Source organism: Engystomops pustulosus, chromosome 8 (genome assembly GCF_040894005.1).
Source record: "Engystomops pustulosus chromosome 8, aEngPut4.maternal, whole genome shotgun sequence".
NCBI lineage: Eukaryota > Metazoa > Chordata > Amphibia > Anura > Leptodactylidae > Engystomops > Engystomops pustulosus.
In genome coordinates, this window is record NC_092418.1 from 120,249,083 (window position 1) to 120,273,345 (window position 24,263).

Consider the following 24,263-nt stretch of genomic DNA (forward strand, 5'->3'; position numbering starts at 1 on the left):
AACACCCCACTCAGTGGCACCAAGCCCGTTCACCTCCGGCCGTGCACACCACTGCTCCTTCCCCTGTGTCAGCTGATAGTCAGCCCCCTGCCCAGGACCCTGGCACAAAAACCCCATCGTCGCCTCCACGATCCTCCACAGCTTCCACCAGCGTTCAGCTCTCCATACCCCAGACGCTGGAGCGGAAAAGGAAATATAGTGCAACCCACCCGCACGCCCAAGCCCTTAATGTCCACATCTCCAGATTGCTTAGCCTGGAGATGCTGCCCTATAGGCTAGTAGAGACCGAGGCCTTTCGCAACCTCATGGCGGCGGCCGCCCCTCGGTATTCGGTCCCGAGCCGCCACTACTTTTCCCGATGTGCCGTCCCAGCCCTGCACCAGCACGTGTCAGACAACATAATCCGTGCCCTGACCAACGCCGTTTCTGACAAGGTCCACCTGACCACGGACACGTGGACGAGTGCTGCCGGGCAGGGCCACTATATATCGCTGACGGCACATTGGGTTAACTTGGTGGAGGCTGGGACCGAGTCTGACCCTGCGGCTGGTCATATACTGCTGACGCCGAGGATTGCGGGGCCTACCTCGGTCCAGGTCTTTCAGGCCTACTATGCCTCCTCCTCCTCCCACCCCTCCTCCACCTCCTCCTCCGAACTACCATCCGTGGGCATGGCGCCATCAGTCGCTAGCTCTAGGCACAGCAGCAGTGCCGGCGCTAAGCGACAGCAGGCGGTGCTCAAACTGCTGAGCCTAGGCGATAAAAGGCACACCGCCCAAGAACTATTACAGGGCATCACGGCGCAGACTGATCTGTGGCTGGCACCGCTGAACCTGAAGCCAGGCATGGTTGTGTGTGACAATGGCCGTAACCTGGTGGCGGCTCTGCAACTCGGCAGACTGACACATGTGCCATGCCTGGCCCATGTGTTAAATCTGATAGTTCAGCGTTTCCTCAAGACATACCCCAATCTGTCTGATTTGCTCACGAAGGTGCGCCGCATCTGTGCGCATTTCAGGAAGTCCAGCACAGATGCTGCCACTCTCAGGGCAGCGCAGCGCCGCCTCCAACTGCCCGCTCACCGACTGTTGTGCGACGTGCTCACGAGGTGGAATTCAACATTAACCATGTTATCCAGAGTTTACCAGCAGCGCAGAGCGATTGTAGACTGCCAGATGTCAACTTCCACCAGAACTGGTAGTCAGGTCAGTCAGCTTCCTCAAGTCTACAATGAGGAGTGGACGTGGATGTCTGATATCTGTCAGGTGCTGAGTAACTTCGAGGAGTCAACACAGATGGTCAGTGGCGATGCCGCCATCATCAGCCTCACCATCCCGCTGCTTGGCCTGTTGAAAAACTCTCTGATCAGCATGAAGTCGGAAGCTTTGCGCTCGTCACAAGAGACGGGGGAAGAAGATTCCCTTGTTGATAGCCAAAGCACCCTCAGGTCTGTTTCTCAGCGCATATCGGAGGAGGTGGAGGAGGATGAGGAGGAAGAGGAGGAGAATGTTGGCGAGACACAAGAGGGGACCATTGTTCAGTCCTTCACTGTTCAGCGTGTATGGGCAGAAGAAGAGGAGTTGGAGGAGGAGGAAATGGACAGTCAGGACAGTGAGGGGAGTGAATTCTTGCGCGTTGGTACTCTGCCGCATATGGCAGATTTCATGCTAGGCTGCCTATCCAGTGACCCTCGCGTTCAAAGAATTTATTCCTGCACCGATAACTGGGTATTCACTCTCCTGGACCCACGGTACAAGCAAAATTTTTCCACTCTCATCCCTGGAGAGAAAAGGAGTGTGAGAATGCATGAATACCAGCAGGCCCTGGTGCACAAGCTGAAACAGTATTTCCCTTCTGACAGCGCTAGCGGCAGAGTGCGTAGTTCTGCGGGACAAGTAGCGAGGGAGAGTAGGCGAGCAGGCAGCTTGTCCAGCACTGGCAAGGGTACGCTTTACAAGGCTTTTGCCAGCTTTATGTCACCCCAGCAAGACACTGTCACCTGTCCCCAGTCTCGGCAGAGTAGGGCTGATCTTTACAGAAAGATGGTGAGGGAGTACGTAGCTGACCATACCATCGTCCTAAATGATCACACAGCTCCCTACAACTACTGGGTTTCAAAGCTGGACATGTGGCACGAACTGGCGCTGTACGCCTTGGAGGTTCTTGCCTGCCCTGCCGCTAGCGTGTTGTCCGAGCGGGTTTTCAGTGCAGCTGGTGGCATCATCACCGATAAGCGTACACGCCTGTCGACTGACAGCGCTGACAGGCTGACGCTTATTAAGATGAATAAAGCCTGGATTTCTCATAATTTCCAATCTCCACCAGGTGAAGGAAGCTCAACCTGAATAATTTATGCACTCCTCCTCCTCATTTTCCTCCTTCTCCTCCTCTTTGTACACTAAAGCAGAGGAAACTGGCTATTTTTTTACAGGGCCCACTGGCTCTAGCTATAGTACTTTATGCATTTAATTTTTCTGGAGGGCCACCTACCCGGTCCTCTGTTTTAAACAATTTTTGGGAGTGCCACATACAGGCACTCAATCTATTCAATTTTTCTGGAGGGCCACCTACCTGCTCCTCTGGTTTGAAAACTTTTTTGGACTGCCACATACAGGCACTCAATCTATTCAATTTTTCTGGAGGGCCACCTACCTGCTCCTCTCGTTTGAAAACTTTTTTGGACTGCCACATACAGGCACTCAATCTATTCCATTTTTCTGGAGGGCCACCTACCTGCTCCTCTGGTTTGAAAACTTTTTTGGACTGCCACATACAGGCACTATCCAAATTAAATTGTCTCCATAACAGCCTCCACACGTTGTCTCCATTGCTACCTCCAAAAGTCGTCCATATAGCTGCCTCCATACATCGTCCCCTTATCAAACGAGGTGTGTCAGGCAGAAATTTGGGTTGTTTTCATGGATTCCACATCAAAGTTGTTAACTTTGTCGCCACCCTGCTGTGTTATCCACAAAATATACTGGCAAACTTTAATGATTAACCGATATTATTTCAGCGCTTCTTGCGCATCTGTTGATTACACTGCTGTGTAATCCACAAAATATACTGGCAAACTTTTACCATTTACGGATATTATTTCAGCGCTTCTTGCGCATCTGTTTACATTCCCCTCACCCGCCATATCCCAAACTTATAAGAACGCTACTACACTTGATCTTATACAAAAGGTTCTTAGAAGTGCTGTTTGGGGAGTAGCCTAGAGACAGGGGCTTGGATTGGCGAAAGCTCGCCTGGCAGCGGAGCGCCAGCTCCATCCCAAGATCCAACTAACATAGTTTTAACTGCAGCACCTTTAATCTACTACTAGTTCACTGCCTCCATACATGGTCCCCTTATCAAACGAGCTGTGTCAGGCAGAATTTTGGGTTGATCTCCAGATACGAAAAGTGCGAGATTGGCTACAGATGGGACATGGTCCTACACCAGGTGAGCGAGATGCCCTTTCACCGGATGGGAAGAGGCTCTGGCAGCAGAGAGAGAGAGGCTGAAAGTCAGTGCCAGGGGAACTCTACAGGCAAGTGCATCTCCCCTCAGAGATAGGCCCGACCTGGCAAGTGGTGGTGCCTTCTAAGGAGGTGGAGGGAATAGTACTGTGGATGCATGAGAAAAAAGGACACTTTGGTTCTTCCAAAACTTTTGAGTGGCTACAAAGGTATTATTTCCACTCCAGCTTGAGGAGACTAACTGAGGATATTTGTAACAGATGCTGGAATTGTGGACTTGCTCGAGCATCAGAGCAACAGGCACCAGTAAGAAACATCCAAACTTGTTATCCATTAAAGCTTGTGATGATGGACTACCTCACTGTGGCAGAATCTGTGCGAGGGTTCAAATACTTGTTGGTCATCGTTGATCACTTTACCAAGTTTGCAGTTGCTGTCCCTACACGTGATCAAACGGCGGAAACTGCCGCCTTGGCTTTATGGAAGAACTTTATTCTGGTGTATGGATGTCCCAACCAACTGCACTCTGATCAAGGAGCCTGTTTTGAAGGACAAGTCATTGAAGAGCTGTGCCGACTTTACCAGATTAAAAAGACACGGACCACCCCTTATCACCCACAAGGTAATGGTGCTTGTGAGCGCATGAATAGAACTTTGCTGCAATTGCTGCGAACCCTAGAAGAGGAAAAGAGGGAAAGGTGGCCTGACTTTGTGGCTGAGCTAGCATGGGTCTACAATAATACAGTGCACTCTACTACAGGATATTCGCCTTTCTTGCTAATGTTTGGGAGAAATGGTCGATGTCCCTTCAGCCTCATGATGGTCCCAAATGAACATGAAGTGGAAGAATGGACTCCTCAGACATGGATGGGAGATCATCGTAAAAGAATACAGGACGTGTATAACCTGGTTGCCCACCGTTTGGGCCCCCGTGATCTGGTAGTGAATCGAAAGCTGAGAGAACTACCCTTGCAGATTGGAGACCATGTGATGGTGAGAAACAAAACTGCCCAGAGGAGAGGAAAGCTGTGTTGGCGGTGGGAACCACAAGCATATGAAGTTGTTCGGCAGCCAAACCCACACATGCCGGTATTCGAGGTGAGACAAGAAGGGAAGCAGGGACCCACAAGGATGGTGCATCGGAATTTATTGAGGCCATGTGCCTTTGTTACTAGACCCCCTGTTACCAACGAAAGTGTCCCGCAGCCTCCAGCTACCGCGATTATTGATGAGGAGTGGTGGCTTCACCCAATGGCTGGTCAACGACCACTGGAACCCAGGACGAATGTGCCCCTCGCAGAGATGGGAGAAGACAGAGAGAGTACTACAGTGGAGGAAGCTACCCCACTACGACACTCTCAACGCTCCAACTTTGGCAGGATGCCAACTCGATTTGAGGATTATGTTGTGCAAACTCAGGTTGTCGGGACGGCAACCCTTAAACCCTGGGGAAGAGGTGTAACAAGGGGCTGCAGTGTGGATCTTTGTCCAGTAGATGGCACCAGGGTACAGAAGAGGAGATTCTGCAAGGAGCAGGAAAAGGAAGTGATTCAGGGTGAGAGGTCAGAGGAGCTGATAAGAGGCAGAAGTGGTGCTGTGCCTGTGTGCTCCTGGCTAAGATATAAGCCCCTACTTGGTACTAAGGAGAGAGAGTTCTGTGCCCAGAACTCTGGTGGTGAGCACCAGAAAAGGACAGTCTGCAGGTGAGGTCTTAGGACAGCGTGGACGGAGAGGGAGTCTCCCATCCCGCAGGCGTGCGGCTGAAGAAAGACCCCCATTCCTGCAGTGAGGCTAAAGGAAATCCATCTGCATTACTATGTGCATTATATGGACATTTTCTGTATTTATTACTAGTTCAGTAAAGTTTATTGTTATATTCAGCACGTTGTCTGTCATCTCCCCTGCAACATTACAGGTCATCCGCTGTTTCTTTAAAGAACCTCCAGACTTGAGAAAATATAGCCCTTGCCACGGGAGCTTCACTACATGAAACATTTGGCGCTGATGCACCAGCTCTGGCCCTGCCTCTCCGTCTGGCCCCACCACTGCCTCTTCAAACCTGTTCTGCTATAGGACTTGCCTCCGTCTCAGAAGCACTGTCTTCACCTGGCCTATCAACCCAGCTTAGGTCTGTCACCTCATCATCCACCGATCCCTCAGTCTGCTGCCCCCTCAGACTTCCTGTCCTGACAACAACTTCACCACTGTCTGACAACAGTGTCTCCTCATCGTCCAACACCTCTTTACACACTTCTTCCACTACGTCAATAATGTCATCATCACCCACAGCCTGCGACCATTGGAAAGAGCTCAGCAGCAACCTGAGAAGTGGTTTGTGACTCTGGGAAGGGTCCAGAAAACAGTTCCTCAGAGTATGCCGGTTCAAATTCCAAATTTTCCTGGGAGGGGGCTGACTGGGGGGAAGGAGGTTGAGGTGGAGGAGCTGGAGGAGTGCTCACTTGAGTAACGTGGGTGGACTGCGTGGACAAATGACTTGAAGCATTGTCTGCAATCCACAACATCACCTGGTCGCACTGTTGTGGCCTCAACAGTGCTCAACCACGAGTCCCAGTAAGTTGAGATATGAAGCCAGGGAGTGTAGCTCTGCGGCGTTCCCCTGCTCCCTCATCAGCAGGTAGTGTCTCACCCCGCCCAGGACCACGGCCTCTGACCCCTGCAGTAATTGGATGCCCACGCCCATGCCCTCATCCCTGTCCTCTACCTTTAGCCCTCAGTTTTAACATTTTCCCAATAACAGTCTACAAAAAAACGTATTAGATTACGCCACACGTGATGTACAGTACGCTTCACCGGCAGAGAGAATGTGGATTGGGATTTCTGGAGACCAGCTTGCTAAACAGTAGCAGGCACAACCGTTCAACTACAGTAGACAAAATTTGTTTGCTATAACAGAGATTTCCCACCCCAAAAAAAATTAAAAGAGAAAAAACATTTTTTGTCTTTTCTTTTTTTAAACTTTTTTTTGTTTTTTTCTTTTACTTAATTATGAACGAAACACGCAGAAGCAATCAGAAAGCAAACTGAAATGCGGATTGCTGAATGTCCCGGTACTAATGTGAACGAAAAACCGTATTAGATTACGCCACACGTGATGTACAGTACGCTTCACCGGCAGAGAGAATGTGGATTGGGATTTCTGGAGACCAGCTGCTAAACAGTAGCAGGCAGACTAAGCTAGATGAAATTGCATTTGTACCACTGACAACACACAAAAGGATTTTGTGCTGTGACTTTCACTTTTGAAAAAAAAAAATTGGCAGACTCTGCCTAATTCTATCAAACCCCCAATAAATTGTCCCACTTAGCTGTTTAAAATGGATATGTGTGTCACTAATCCATCAAGTCTCCCTGCAAATTCGTCACAATATGGTACTAGCTGCACTACTAGTGCCAGCAAGCCCAGTCACAAGCAAATAAAAAAAAAAATATATATAACGTTATTGTAGCCCTAAGAAGGGCTGTTGGGTTCTTGTAGAATCACTCCTGCCTAACACTATTCTAATAGAACACCCTAACGCTTTCCCTGACCAGCAGCAGCTCTCTCCCTAGCGGCATCCAGACAGAGAATGATGCGAGCAGCGCGGGTAGGGGCTAGTCTATTTCAGGGTCACCTGATCTTGCCAGCCAACCACTGCTATCGACGTGTAAGGGTACCACGTCATGCTGGGTGGAGTGCAGAGTCTCCTGGCTTGTGATTGGCTCTGTTTCTGGCCGCCAAAAATTTTCTCTAGCTGGCGAAATACTCGTCCAAGCACCGAGCAGTTGCGAGTACGCTAATGCTCGAACGAGCATCAAGCTCGGTCCAGTATGATCGCTCATCTCTAACCACCCAGAGAGTTTGTTAACATTTTATCTTGTAGTATAGGGGGAATTTTAACCCCTTGTTACTGATGGTCTTTTTCCATATTATTTTCTATTTATCGCTACCCACTTTCAAAAATCAATAACTTTTTTATTTTTCCGTGTACAGAGCTGTATGAGGGCTTATTTTCTGCGTAACAAATTGTACTTCGTAGTTACGGTATTTTATATTCCATGCTGTGTACTGGGAAGTGAAAATACAATTTGAAATGCTGTACGCCATTTTCTTGCGTGCTCTCTTTTACGTCTATATCTGTAATATATTCTTTGGTTCCATATGATCACAGAGATACTAAATTTACATAGGTGTTATTATTAGGTTTTATTAGGTGTTAGTAGATTTTACCAAAAATTAAAACTTGTTATACCAAATAAATGATTACTTTTACCATATTCTGACTCCAATAACTTTTTCATGCTTAGGAGTACAGAGTCGGCTAAAATGTCTTTTAATCCGGTATGGGCTAATGTTTTTAATTCTAAGATTTTCGGGGCATTGCGATTTTTACAATAAGCATTTCTACATTTTTGTAGATTGGGAATTTTAGGATGCGGTGATACGAAATATGTTGTGGTTTTTTTTTACTTTTTCCACTTTTTTTATTATTTATTGTTTTATATGTGTTAGGGGCTTTTGATACATTTTAATAATTTTTATTTTTATTTTATGTGGTTTTTTTGCATTTTTTTTCTTTCAATACTGTCATATGACCTAGTGATCATGTGATCACTGGTTCATACTAATGCACTGCAATAAACATGTTTTGAATGGCATTAGAAGTGTCAGCCGATGCATCAACATAGGGGTTGGACCGAGCAGGCATGATGTGCCGACGGCAGACCTGGGGACCTTCATTAGGTCCCCGGCTGCCCGGATTTGAGGCCAGGAGGAGAAGGAGGGAACCCTCCCTACGCAGGTACATAGATCCCGAGGTCAGTGCATTGACTGCGGGATAGAACAGGTTAACAGCCGGATCGGAACTGACATATGAACCTATTTTGAACAAAAATCCCACTGTAAGAACACAATGTCCTTACTAGGTTAAAACATCAGCTGCTCCTTTATCCGAGCTCCTCCACATTTTTCTCTCCTTTTCTGATTGTGTTATATAATTGTACAAGTTCTGTAATTTATTGTGAAGTTTATTGGTTAATACATTTCATACAATTCATCATCAAACTCAATTACAAATGCAGATGTTTGATATAAATATGGCTTCTCCGCTTGTGGCTTCTCTCATATGTCAAAATTTGTTCATCAAAGTAAAATGTTTGTCACATTCTAAACATTAAAGGTGATGAGTGGGAGAACTTCAAGTGTAAACAGTTGTCTACAGGGGGAGGAGGAGAGAAAGGATGTGGGAGGTGATGGTCTGAGGAGGAGTGAGGAGCGATGCTAAGGGAGGAGAGATGCAATTATGCAGATGACCATTTACATTTAAAGTGACCCCCCAACCCCCACCCCCTGGGACTCAGAAAAGGATTAACAAAACTAAACAGTGGATTAACTAAAGGATTGTAAAGAAGTAAAACTGTTTAAAACAAAAAATTATTTATATTGAGCATTACCAGCATCACCACTTCTGGAAAATGCCCTTCATGAAGACAGTTTCCGTATAAGATGCTTACTTTCTTGTATGAATATTCTGATGTTTGTACAGTTGTGATTTCTGAGCAAAACATTTGCCACAATGTGAACAAGAAAACGGTTTCTCCCCTGTGTGAATTCTCTGATGTACGACAAGGGCTGATTTTCCAATGAAACATTTGCCACATTCTGAACATGAAAACGGCTTCTCCCCTGTGTGAATTCTCTCATGTACAACAAGATGTGATTTCCTACTAAAACATTTCCCACATTCTAAGCATGAAAATGGCTTCTCCCCTGTATGAAATCTCTCATGTAACACAAGATCTGATTTATGAATAAAACATTTGCCACATTCTGAACATGAAAACAGCTTATCTCCTGTGTGAGTTCTCTCATGTAAAACAAGATCTGATTTATGAATAAAACATTTGGCACATTCTGAACATGAAAACGGCCTCTCCCCTGTGTGAATTCTCTCATGTTTAAGAAGAACAAATTTATTAGTAAAACATTTTCCACATTCTGAGCATGAAAATGGCTTCTCTCCTGTGTGAATTCTCGCATGTCTAACAAGCTTTGTTCTTTGAATAAAACATTTTCCACATTCTGAACATGAAAATGGCTTCTCCCCTGTGTGAATTATTTTATGTTTAACAAGATATGACTTTTGAATGAAACATTTTCCACATTCTGAGCATGAAAATGGCTTCTCCCCTGTGTGAATTCTCTCATGTATAACAAGACTTGATTTTTGAATAAAACATTTGCCACATTCTAAACATGAAAATGGCATCTCGCCTGTGTGAATTCTCATATGTGCAAGGAGCTTGGATTTAGAAGGAAAACATTTGCCACATTCACAACATGAAAGAGTCTTCTCCTTAGTGGTATCTCCAGGAGGTCCAGTCTGTCTTCGGTGACTTCTTATCTGACTTTTAGAATGTGACGTATTAGAATAGATGCCCAATGTAATAGGATCAGATGATAGATTGTTGCGGTGAAGGTCTGAGGGGGAATCCTTTCTGCTGTTGGGTTCTTTATTTGTATCTTGTGTGATCCCACAATCATCAGCTTTAATATCGGAAGATATCAGATGTTCCTCAGAGCCACAAGTAACGTTATCTGCCAGGAATAACAGGATAATTAATTACAAAGTTAATAACATTTTAAAATATATACATATTTATAAAAATGTCTACATACATTGCTAAATTGTCTTATTTATTATCATTTATGATTTCACTTTCAGATATTTGCCACATTCTTAACACAAAAACAGCTTCTCTCCTGTGTGAATTCTCATTAAAACTCACCAACAAAATGTGCCACTCCAGAGTTTCTCAGTGTTGTGCCTGATATTTCTATTTCTATTTCCAAATGTAGACATATGGAAATCCACAAATCTGAGGCAAATCACAGAAAAAAGTCACAAATATTTCCCAAATGTTATCCAGTGCCGAGTTGACTCAGGCAGAAGAGTTTGCAGAAGAGATTGCAACCTTTGTACATCTTTAAAAATTAAACACTGACTCAGCTGGCTGATATAACAAAAGTAGACACACAAATTTCCAGATTAAAGATGACTGACCCTTTTTTGTTCATATCTCATGCTTTATGTTCCTACATCTCTGCTTACTATTCCCCACCATATCTGCACCTTTACATTCCTGCACCCTATACCTCTATATTCCTGCCCCCCTATTTACCTGTACCACTACTTTTCTGCATCCCTGCACGGCATCCTTACTCCCTTATACCTATACATAGCTGCACCCCTATATAGCTGCACCTCTATATATTTATATCCCTGCACCCCTATCCCTTCGATTCCTGCATCCCCATACCTCTACATCCCTCCTCCCTCATACATCTGCCTGCCTATACCTCTACATCCCTGCACCCCTATACCTCTATATTCCTGCACCCCTAAACCTCTACATCCCTGCACCCCTATACCTCTACATCCCTGCACCCCTATACCTCTACATCCCTGCACCCCTATACCTCTATATTCCTGCACCCCTATACCTCTACATCCCTGCACCCCTATACCTCTACATTCCTGCACCCCCATACCTCTATATTCCTGCACCCCTATACCTCTATATTCCTGCACCCCTATACCTCCACATTGTTGTTAATGACTTTCATTGGTTAATTTAAGAAAATGCACCTAAAACCACATCAGAACGGATGACAATGCAGTTGAGATGCATTTAACTACAAAATGTGAACACACAATGAAAAGCAGATGTTCAGTAACAAGTGCCACATGTTTTCCATAGAGTATTATTCAGCTGCACTGTATGTGCGTATAACTATGTCCCCATTTACAGGTGTTGTGCAAGTGTTTTTCAAAGGGCACATATCAATCAAAATGCTTCCAAACCAACCCTAATCCTATGTTATTATGGAACAGCATAGAGGAATATGCTGTTATACAACATTGTAAAGAATATATTCATATATACAGAAATACATATATGTTTACATCCATGACATGTACACTACACATCAATACACACTATAGGATAGATACATATTACACATTTACATATCTACCACTTGGGTGAAGTGGATATAGGCAGAAAGAATGGGACAGAGTTCTAGGAGGCAATGGCTGTCAGTACTCACCATTCTGGGGTTCCTTGGCACCAGTGTCATTTCCTCCTTCCCAGGCTCCCTCCTCTGCACATATCTGGACCTGTTCTCTCTCCATTCTGTGTCTCAGTCTCTCAGTCTAAGCTCCTCCAGTAAGATCTTCCACCAAGAAGTTCTCCCATGTGAGTTGTGCTTGGGTCTCTTATACCCCTTGGTCTTCCCCCTTTTGTCCCAACAACCTCCCCCATGTAAATGAAGGGTGTTGGTCCCACTTCCTTATCAGCCAGGCTGATGGTTTATGGCACTTTGATTGTTCTCCTTTGTTATGGGTTTATCATCCCTTCCCACCACAGAAAGGAGGCCAGGGTGTGTCTTTCTGATGAAACTAGATAACTTCATTTACAAATCTTTACCATGTGAAATACCTCTTTGTGATTCCCTACTGATTCCACATCCTGAACAATAGGGAATGCAAATCCACGCAGACAAGGCGTCTCCAATGACCATGTGACTGCCCTGTCCTGGAAATGGCTTCATGGAGCAGAAGAATATCATAATTTACAAGGTTTTGCACCACAAAAAGTTTGTTTTTTGCCTTATCATCTAAGGTCCTATTGTGTGCATTGCCTCTGTTTCATCGGTCACCATTTATTTACATCATAGACCTATATTTTTGGCACATTTTGTAACTCAGGTTTACACAAGGCAAAGCAGGTCTAATAACTTGCACAACTCATTGAGACACATGTTTCAGGTGTGTAACTAAATTACATGTATAACTAAATAACAATAATAATGAGAATTCTAATAAATAAAAACATTGGGGCTCATTTACTAAGGGTTCCGCGGCTGCACTTTCGTCGGGTTTCCCGAATCTTTCCGTTTTGCGCCAGGATTTTGGCGCACACAATTGGATTTCGGACAACTTGATGGATTCAGAAAAAACACAGAATTTAACCCCTTAACGCTCTGTGCCGTAGCTCTACGGCGCAGAGGTGCATGGTATGTATGAAGAGGGCTCATGGGCTGAGTCCTCTTAATGCAAGGGTGCGGGTTGTTGCATATTGCAGCAAACCCCTGACGCTAATAACCGCGGTCGGTGCTTGAACCGATCGCGGCTATTAACCTTTCCGTTGCTGCCAGCAAAGGACATCTTTATAAATAAATAAAATATTAAAAATTCTAATCACCCCCCTTTTCCCTAGAACTGATATAAAACATAATAAACAGTAAAAAACACAAACATATTAGGCATCGCCGCGTCCCAAAATGCCCAATCTATCAAAATATAAAAACGGTTACGGCCAGTGGTGACCTCCAAGACGGGAAATGGCACCCAAATTTCCGAAATGCGACTTTTACACCTTTTTACATCACATAGAAAATGGAATAATAAGTGATCATAATGTCGCACAGACCTCAAAATGGTAGCAATGAAAACGTCGGCTCATTTCGCAAAAAAATGATGCAGCGAAGTATGAAAAAGTTATTAGCGTCAGAAAATGGCAAAAAAAATTTTTTCTTTCTTGTACACATTCGTTTAATTTTTGAAAATGTATTAAATCGCAATAAAACCTATATAAATTTGACATCACCGCGATTGCACCGAACCAAAGAATAAAGCTGATGTGTTACTTTGAGCGCACAGTCAAAGTCGTAAAAACTGAGCCCACAAGAACGTGATGCATGTGCGTTTTTTTCCCCCCACATTTGAGATTTTTTTCCAGCTTCGCAGTACACAGCATGTTAAAATAAATAACATTACAGGAAATTAAAATTTGTTACGCACAAAATAAGCCCTCACACAGGTCTGTACACGTAAAAATGAAAAAGTTATGGATTTTTGAAGTTGGAGAGCGAGAAATGAGCGGAAAAACCATGCGTCCTTAAGGGGTTAAAAAACCAAAAGTGTCGCAAGATCAAGCACTTACATGCATCATGAAGAAGAAGGTGAACTCCAGCGGACCTCGGTGCAGCAGTGACACCTACTGGATATCGGCCGCACAAGGTTAGTGAATCCAAGCAGAACCCGAATCCTCGTCGGAAAACGAGCCGCAGAATCGCGACTGGACCGGGTAAGTAAATGAGCCTATTGTCATTGATTTCTACAACATATTGGGGCAGATTTACTTACCTGGTCCAGTCGCAATCCAGCGGCACATTCTACGATGCTGATTTGGGTTCTGCCGGGATTCACTAAGGTCATGCGCCCGATCTCCAGTAGGTGTCGCTGCTGCGCTGAAGTCCGCCGGAATTCACCTTCTCCGTCTCGGTGTATGTGAGTGCTATTTTTGCGACACAAATTTTTAAAAAATTCTGTGGGTTTATCGAATCCTCTCGGGTTTTCCGACGGACACGCCCCCGATGTCTGTCGCGTGAAAGCCGGCGCCGATGCGCCACAATTCGATCGCGTGCGCCAAAATCCTGGGGCAATATTACAAAAATTAGGGAAACCCGGTGGAAAAACACGATTCGGACCCTTAGTAAATGTGCCCCATTGTGGTGCAAAAGTAACTGCATTTACTGATTAATAGGTGTCTTTTGAAAAAAAAAAAAATTGGCAGACTCTGCCTAATTCTATCAAACCCCCAATAAATTGTCCCACTTAGCTGATTAAAATGGATATGTGTGTCACTAATCCATCAAGTCTCCCTGCAAATTCGTCACAATATGGTACTAGCTGCACTACTAGTGCCAGCAAGCCCAGCACAAGCAAATAAAAAAAATATATATATAACGTTATTGTAGCCCTAAGAAGGGCTGTTGGGTTCTTGTAGACTCACTCCTGCCTAACACTATTCTAATAGAACACCCTAACGCTTTCCCTGACCAGCAGCAGCTCTCTCCCTAGCGGCATCCAGACAGAGAATGATGCGAGCAGCGCGGGCAGGGGCTAGTCTATTCCAGGGTCACCTGATCTGGCCAGCCAACCACTGCTATCGACGTGTAAGGGTACCACGTCATGCTGGGTGGAGTGCAGAGTCTCCTGGCTTGCGATTGGCTCTGTTTCTGGCCGCCAAAAATTTTCTCTAGCTGGCGAAATACTCGTCCAAGCACCGAGCAGTTGCGAGTACGCTAATGCTCGAACGAGCATCAAGCTCGGACCAGTATGATCGCTCATCTCTAACCACCCAGAGAGTTTGTTAACATTTTATCTTGTAGCATAGGGGGGATTTTAACCCCTTGTCAATGATGGGCTTTTTCCATATCACTTTCTATTTATCGCTACCCACTTTCAAAAATCAATAACTTTTTTATTTTTCTGTGTACAGAGCTGTATGAGGGCTTATTTTCTGCGTAACAAATTGTACTTTCTAGTTACGGTATTTTATATTCTACGCTGTGTACTGGGAAGTGAAAATACAATTTGAAATGCTGTAAAAATGACAAGAAACCACTCTCTTTTACGTCTATATCTGTAATATATTCTTTGGTTCCATATGATCACAGAGATACTAAATTTACATAGGTGTTATTATTAGGTTTTATTAGGTGTTAGTAGATTTTACCAAAAATTAAAACTTGTTGTACCAAATAAATTATTACTTTTACCATATTCTGACTCCAATAACTTTTTCATGCTTAGGAGTACAGAGTCGGCTAAAATGTCTTTTAATCCGGGATGGGCTAATTTTATTGCTAAGATTTTCGGGGCATTGCGATTTTTACAATAAGCATTTCTACATTTTTGTAGATTGGGAATTTTAGGATGCGGTGATATGAAATATGTTGTGTTTTTTTTTTACTTTTTCCACTTTTTTTAATTATTTATTGTTTTATATGTGTTAGGGGCTTTTGATACATTTTAATAATTTTTATTTTACGTGTTTTTTTTCATTTTTTTTCTTTCAATACTATCATATGAACATGTGATCACTGGTTCATACTAATGCACTGCAATAAACATGTTTTGAATTGCATTAGAAGTGTCAGCCGATGCATCAACATAGGGGTTGGATTGAGCAGGCATGTGCCGACGGCAGACCCGGGGACCTTCATTAGGTCCCTGGCTGCCCGGATTTGAGGCCAGGAGGAGAAGGAGGGAACCCTACGCAGGTACATAGATCCCGAGGTCAGTGCATTGACTGCGGGATAGAACAGGTTAACAGCCGGATCGGAACTGACATATTAACCTATTTTGAACAATTGTGTCTTCTTTAAACAGAAATCCCACTGTAAGAACACAATGTCCTTACTAAGGTAAAACATCAGCTGCTCCTTTATCCGAGCTTCTCCACATTTTTCTCTCCTTTTCTGATTGTGTTAAATATTTGTACAAGTTCTGTAATTTATTGTGAAGTTTATTGGTTAATACATTTCATACAATTCATCATCAAACTCAATTACAAATGCAGATGTTTAATATAAATATGGCTTCTCCGCTTGTGGCTTCTCTCATATGTCAAAATTTGTTCATCAAAGTAAAACGTTTGTCACATTCTAAACATTAAAGGTGATGAGTGGGAGAACTTCAAGTGTAGACAGTTGTCAGGGGGAGGAGGAGAGAAAGGATGTGGGAGGTGATGGTCTGAGGAGGAGTGAGGAGCGATGCTAAGGGAGGAGAGATGCAATTATGCAGATGACCATTTACATTTAAAGTGACCCCCCCCACCCCCTGGGACTCAGGAAAGGATTAACAAAACTAAACAGAGGATTAACTAAAGGATTGAAAAGAAGTAAAACTGTTTAAAACAAAAAATTATTTATATTGAGCATTACCAGCATCACCACTTCTGGAAAATGCCCTTCATGAAGACAGTTTCCGTATAAGATGCTTACTTTCTTGTATGAATATTCTGATGTTTGTACAGTTGTGATTTCTGAGCAAAACATTTGCCACAATGTGAACAAGAAAACGGTTTCTCCCCTGTGTGAATTCTCTGATGTACCACAAGGGCTGATTTTCCAATGAAACATTTGCCACATTCTGAACATGAAAACGGCTTCTCCCCTGTGTGAATTCTCTGATGTAATTTAAGTAAAGAATTATATGGAAAACATGTATCGCATTCTGAACATGAAAACGGCTTCTCCCCTGTGTGAATTCTCTCATGTACAACAAGATGTGATTTCCTACTAAAACATTTCCCACATTCTAAGCATGAAAATGGCTTCTCCCCTGTATGAAATCTCTCATGTAACACAAGATCTGATTTATGAATAAAACATTTCCCACATTCTGAACATGAAAACAGCTTATCCCCTGTGTGAGTTCTCTCATGTAAAACAAGATCTGATTTATGAATGAAACATTTTCCACATTCTGAACATGAAAATGGCCTCTCCCCTGTGTGAATTCTCTCATGTTTAAGAAGGCCAAATTTATTAATAAAACATTTTCCACATTCTGAGCATGAAAATGGCTTCTCCCCTGTGTGAATTCTCGCATGTCTAACAAGCTTTGTTTTTTGAATAAAACATTTTCCAACTTCTGAACATGAAAATGGCTTCTCCCCTGTGTGAATTATTTTATGTTTAACAAGATATGACTTTTGAATGAAACATTTTCCACATTCTGAGCATGAAAATGGCTTCTCCCCTGTGTGAATTCTCTCATGTATAACAAGACTTGATTTTTGAATAAAACATTTGCCACATTCTAAACATGAAAATGGCTTCTCCCCTGTGTGAATTCTCATATGTGCAAGGAGCTTGGATTTAGAAGGAAAACATTTGCCACATTCACTACATGAAAGAGTCTTCTCCTTAGTGGTATCTCCAGGAGGTCCCGTCTGTCTTCGGGGACTTCTTATCTGACTTTTAGAATGTGACATATCAGAATTAATGCCCAATGTAATAGGATCAGATGATAGATTGTTGCAATGAAGGTCTGAGGGTGAATCGTTTCTGCTCTCTGAGCTCCTTGTAATGTCATTTGCCAGGAATAACAGGATAATTAATTACAAAGTTAATAACTAGAGATGAGCGAACATACTCGTCCGAGCTTGATGCTCGTTCGAGCATTAGCGTACTCGAAACTGCTTGTTGCTCGGACGAATACTTCGCCCGCTCGAGAAAATGGCAGCTCCCGCCGTTTTGCTTTTTGGCGGCCAGAAACAGAGCCAATCACAAGCCAGGAGACTCTGCACTCCACCCAGCATGACGTGGTACCCTTACACGTCGATAGCAGTAGTTGGCTGGCCAGATCAGGTGACCCTGGGATAGACTAGCCGCTGCCCGCGCTGCTCGGATCATTCTGTGTCTGGATGCCGCTAGGGAGAGAGCTGCTGCTGGTCAGGGAAAGCGTTAGGGTGTTCTATTAGAATAGTGTTAGGCAGGAGTGATTCTACAAGAACCCAACAGTCCTTCTTAGGGCTACAATAACGTTATACTTTTTTTTTTTTGTTTGCTTGTGGCTGGGCTTGCTGGCACTAGTAGTGCAGCTAGTACCATATTGTGAGGAATTTGCAGGGGGACTTGCTACCGTTGTGTTTAGCTCTTAGTGACACACATATCCACCTCAAACACCAAAGTGGGAAAATTTATTAGGGGTTTGATTTCAATTAGGCACAGTCTGCCATTTACTTTTTATTTTACGTTTATTTTTTTAATAACTCAGTGTCATCTCATCTGGCATAGCAGTGTGCTTTCATACTTGGCTAGAAAATAGCCATAGGAGAATCCAAACGGCTTACTTACGCCTACAGTAGCGTTATATATATTTGATTTCTGGTTGATCTGCTGGTGGCTGTCCTTGCTGCAGTGCATCTACTAGCAAATTGTGAGCAATTTGTAGTGAGACTTGTGACCGCTGTGTTTTGCGCTTAGTGACGCACATATCCATCGCAAAGACCGAAGTGGGAAAATTTATTAGGGGTTGGATTTCAATTAGGCACAGTCTGCCATTTCCTTTTTTATTTTACGTTTATTTTTTTAATAACTCAGCGTCATCTCATCTGGCATAGCAGTGTGCTTTCATACTTGGCTAGAAAATAGCCATAGGAGAATCCAAACGGCTTACTTACGCCTACAGTAGCGTTATATATATTTGATTTCTGGTTGATCTGCTGGTGGCTGTCCTTGCTGCAGTGCATCTACTAGCAAATTGTGAGCAATTTGTAGTGAGACTTGCGACCGCTGTGTTTTGCGCTTAGTGACGCACATATCCATCGCAAAGACCGAAGTGGGAAAATTTATTAGGGGTTGGATTTCAATTAGGCACAGTCTGCCATTTCCTTTTTATTTTACGTTTATTTTTTCATAACTCAGCGTCATCTCATCTGGCATAGCAGTGTGCTTTCATACTTGGCTAGAAAATAGCCATAGCAATAGGATAGCATTGTTTGGTTTTAAAAACTAAAAAACACAAAAAAAAACTAAAAAACATAAAAAAACACAAAAAAAAGTAAAAAAAAAATTAAAGTTATAACTTTCATTTTCAAAATGTTTAACCCGAGGGCTAGGGGTAGAGGACGAGGGCGGGGACGTGGGCGTCCAACTACTGCAGGAATCAGAGGCCGTGGTCCTGGGCGGGGTGAGACACCACCTGCTGATGAGGGAGCAGGGGAACGCCGCAGAGCTACACTCCCTAGGTTCATGTCTGAAGTTACTGGGACTCGTGGTAGAGCACTGTTGAGGCCAGAACAGTGCGAACAGGTGATATCGTGGATTGCCGACAATGCTTCGAGCAATTTGTCCACCAGTCAGTCTTCCACGCAGTCCACCCATGTCACCGAAATCGGCACTCCTCCAGCTCCTGCACCTCAGCCTCCTCCCCCCCAGTCTGCCCCCTCCCAGGAAAATTTGGCATTTGAACCGGCATACTCTGAGGAACTGTTTTCTGGACCCTTCCCACAGTCACAAACCACTTGTCCGGTTGCTGCTGAGCAATTTTCCGATGCCCAGGTTTTCCACCAGTCGCAGTCTGTGGGTGATGATGACCTTCTTGACGTAGTGGAAGAAGTGTGTAAAGAGGTGTCCGACGATGAGGAGACACGGTTGTCAGACAGTGGGGAAGTTGTTGTCAGGGCAGGAAGTCCGAGGGGGGAGCAGACTGAGGGATCGGAGGATGATGAGGTGACAGACCCAAGCTGGGTTGATAGGCCGGGTGAACACAGTGCTTCTGAGACGGAGGAGAGTCCTCGACCAGAACAGGTTGGAAGAGGCAGTGGTGGGGCCAGACGGAGAGGCAGGGCCAGACCTGGTGCATCAGCGCCAAATGTGTCAACTAGTGAAGCTCCCGTGGCGAGGGCTCCTGCGGCGAGGGCTAGATTTTCAGAAGTCTGGAGGTTCTTTAAGGAATCACCGGATGACCGACGGACTGTGGTGTGCAACATTTGCCAAACCAGGATCAGCAGGGGTTCCACCACTAATAGCTTAACTACCACCAGTATGCGCAGGCATATGAATGCTAAACACCCCACTCAGTGGCAACAAGCCGTGCACACCACTGCTCCTTCCCCTGTGTCAGCTGATAGTCAGCCCCCTGCCCAGGACCCTGCCACAAAAACCCCATCGTCGCCTCCACGATCCTCCACAGCATCCACCAGCGTTCAGCTCTCCATACCCCAGACGCTGGAGCGGAAACGCAAATATAGTGCAACCCACCCGCACGCCCAAGCCCTTAAAGTCCACATCTCCAGATTGCTCAGCCTGGAGATGCTGCCCTATAGGCTAGTAGAGACCGAGGCCTTTCGCAACCTCATGGCGGCGGCCGCCCCTTGGTATTCGGTCCCCAGCCGCCACTACTTTTCCTGATGTGCCGTCCCAGCCCTGCACCAGCACGTGTCAGACAACATCATCTGTGCCCTGACCAACGCCGTTTCTGACAAGGTCCACCTGACCACGGACACGTGGACGAGTGCTGCCGGGCAGGGCCACTATATATCGCTGACGGCACATTGGGTTAACTTGGTGGAGGCTGGGACCGAGTCTGACCCTGCGGCTGGTCATATACTGCCGACGCCAAGGATTGCGGGGCCTACCTCGGTCCAGGTGTTTCAGGCCTACTATGCCTCCTCCTCCTCCCACCCCTCCTCCACCTCCTCCTCCGAACTACCATCCGTGGGCATGGCGCCATCAGTCGGTAGCTCTAGGCACAGCAGCAGTGCCGTCGCTAAGCGACAGCAGGCGGTGCTCAAACTGCTGAGCCTAGGCGATAAAAGGCACACCGCCCATCTGTTGGTTGCTGGATAACAGATGGGAGGACGACACAGGACGGGTTAGTAGAAGAGTTAAAACTTCATGCAGTTAATGAGTGTTATAGGCTTGCCTAAAGAAATGGGTTTTAAGAGCACGTTTGAAACTTTGGAGGTTAGGTATTAGTCTGATAGTCCGGGGCAGAGCATTCCATAGAATTGGTGCAGCTCTAGAGAAGTCTTGGAGACGCGAGTGGGAGGTCCGCACTAGGGTAGAGGTTGATCTAAGATCACTGGCGGATCTAAGAGCACGGGTTGGGCGATAGACTGAGATAAGAGAGGAGAGGTAGGGGGGTGCAGCATTATACAGAGCTTTATGGATGAGGGTTATTATTTTAAACTGTATTCGAAAGGAGACTGGCAGCCAGAGCAGCGACTGGCATGAACTGTAGGCATACATGGTCCCCTTATCAAACGAGCTGTGTCAGGCATAATTTTGGGTTGTTTTCATGGCTTCCACAACAAACTTGTTAACTTTGTCGCCACCCTGCTGTGTAATCCACAAAATATACTGGCAAACTTTTATCATTTACCAATATTATTTCAGCGCTTCTTGCGCATCTGTTTCCATTCCCCTCACCCGCCATATCCTAAACTTATAAGAACGCTATTACACTTGATCTTATACAAAAGGTTCTTAGAAGTGCTGTTTGGGGAGTAGCCTAGAGACAGGGGCTTGGATTGGCGAAAGCTCGCCTGGCAGCGGAGCGCCAGCTCCATGCCAAGATCCAACTAACATAGTTTTAACTGCAGCACCTTTAATCTACTACTAGTTCACTGCCTCCATACATGGTCCCCTTATCAAACGAGCTGTGTCAGGCAGAATTTTGGGTTGTTTTCATGGCTTCCATGTTAACTTTGTCGCCACCCTGCTGTGTAATCCACAAAATATACTGGCAAACTTTTATCATGTACCGATATTATTTGAGCGCTTCTTGCTCACCTCCTTTGGTTCCTCTCTGCCACCCATTGGTTTGAAGCCTGAGTCCATTTAGGGTATGTCGCCATGCCACTCTCTAGCCTGCCGCTGCTGCCGCTGCCTCTGCATGAAGTCCCCTATAGTGTCAGGGTCAATTATTGAATGTTTTAGATGCTATCTAGCTTCATTCTGTCACTCTGTCATGGCCATGCTGTTGCCCATAATTTTGGCATAATGGTGCGATTAAGCAGCCTCAGAGGCATCCATGCATGCTGCCCCTGCTGTTTCCTGTCCATTTCCGTGGTGTTTCCATCCTTTTCTGAGGTTCCCAGGTGTTTGGCCAAGCTTCCCTGTGCAGAGCCTTGGTCCCCTTGAAAAATGCTCGAGTCTCCCATTGACTTCAATGGGGCTCGTTATTCGAGACGAGCACTCAAGCATCGGGAAAAGTTCGTCTCGAATAACGAGTACCCGAGCATTTTAGTGCTCGCTCCTCTCTATTAATAACATTTTAAATTATACATATTTATAAAAATTTCTACATTCATTGCTAAATTGTCTTATTTCTTATCATTTATGATTTCACTTTCATATATTTGCCACATTCTGAACACAAAAACAGCTTCTCTCCTGTGTGAATTCTCATTAAACCTCACCAACAAAATGTGCCACTCCAGAGTTTCTCAGTGTTGTGCCTGATATTTCTATTTCTATTTCCAAATGTGGACATATGGAAATTCACAAATCTGAGGCAAATCACAGAAAAAAGTCACAAATATTTCCCAAATGTACTCCAGGGCCGAGTTGACTCAGGCAGAAGAGTTTGCAGAAGAGATTGCAACCTTTGTACATCTTTAAAAATTAAACACTGACTCAGCTGCCTGATATAACAAAAGCAGACACACAAATTTCCAGATTAAAGATGACTGACCCTTTTTTGTTCATATCTCATGCTTTATGTTCCTACATCTCTGCTTACTATTCCCCACCATATCTGCACTTTCCTGCACCCTATACCTCTATATTCCTGCCCCCCTATTTACCTGTACCACTACTTTTCTGCATCCCTGCACGGCATCCTTACTCCCTTATACCTATACATAGCTGCACCCCCACATAGCTGCACCCCTACATATTTATATCCCTGCACCCCTATCCCTTCGATTCCTGCATCCCCACACCTCTACATCCCTCCTCCCTCATACATCTGCCTGCCTATACCTCTACATCCCTGCACCCCTATACCTCTACATCCCTGTACCCCTACACCTCTACATCCCTGCACCTCTATATTCCTGCACCCCTATACCTCTACATCCCTGCACCCCCATGCCTCTACATCCCTGCACCACTATACCTCTACATCCCTGCACCACTATACCTCTACATCCCTGCACCCCTATACCTCTACATCCCTGCACCCCTACACCTCTACATCCCTGCACCCCTATACCTCTACATCCCTGCACCCCTATACCTCTACATCCCATACACCCCTATACCTCTACATCCCTGCCCCCCTATACCTCTACATCCCTGCACCCCTATACCTCTACATCCCTGCACCCCTATACCTCTACATCCCTGCACCACCATACCTCTACATCCCTGCACCACTATACATCTACATCCCTGCACCACTATACCTCTACATCCCTGCACCCCTACACCTCTACATCCCTGCACCCCTATACCTCTACATCCCTGCACCCCTATACATCTACATCCCTGCACCCCTATACCTCTACATCCCTGCACCCCTATACCTCTATATTCCTGCACCCCTATACCTCTACATCCCTGCACCCCTATACCTCTACATCCCTGCACCCCTATACCTCCACATTGTTGTTAATGACTTTCATTGGTTAATTTACTAAAATGCACCTAAAACCACATCAGAACGGATGACAATGCAGTTGTGATGCATTTAACTACAAAATGTGAACACACAATGAAAAGCAGATGTTCAGTAACAAGTGCCACATGTTTTCCATAGAGTATTATTCAGCTGCACTGTGTGTGCGTATAACTATGTCCCCATTTACAGGTGTTGTGCAAGTGTTTTTCAAAGGGCACATGTCAATCAAAATGCTTCCAAACAAACCCTAATCCTATGTTATTATGGAATGGCATAGAGGAATATGCTGTTATACAACATTGTAATGAATATGTTCATACATACAGAAATACAAACATATATGTTTACATCCATGACATGTACACTACACATCAATACACACTATAGGATAGATACATATTACACATTTACATATCTACCACTTGGGTGAAGTGGATATAGGCAGAAAGAATGGGACAGAGTTCTAGGAGGCAATGGCTGTCAGTACTTACCATTCTGGGGGTCCTTGGCACCAGCGTCATGTCCTCCTTCCCAGGCTCCCTCCTCCGCACATATCTGGATCAGTTCTCTCTCCATTCTGTGTCTCTCAGTCTAAGCTCCTCCAGTAAGATCTTCCACCAAGAAGTTCTCCTCATGTGAGTCCTGCTTTGGTCTCTTATACCCCTTGGTCTGCCCCCTTTTGTCCCAACAACCTCCCCCATGTAAATGAAGGGTGTTGGTCCCACTTCCTTATCAGCCAGGCTGATTGTTTATGGCACTTTGATTGTTCTCCTTTGTTATGTGTTTATTATCCCTTCCCACCAAAGATAGG

General features: G+C 44.8%; 1 pseudogene; it reads right to left on the minus strand.

The window, feature by feature from the left end:
• LOC140075963 (uncharacterized) overlaps nt 1-9,879 on the minus strand; it is a 290,951-nt pseudogene extending 281,072 nt beyond the window's left edge.
• Nucleotides 9,880-24,263: the final 14,384 nt, after the last annotated feature.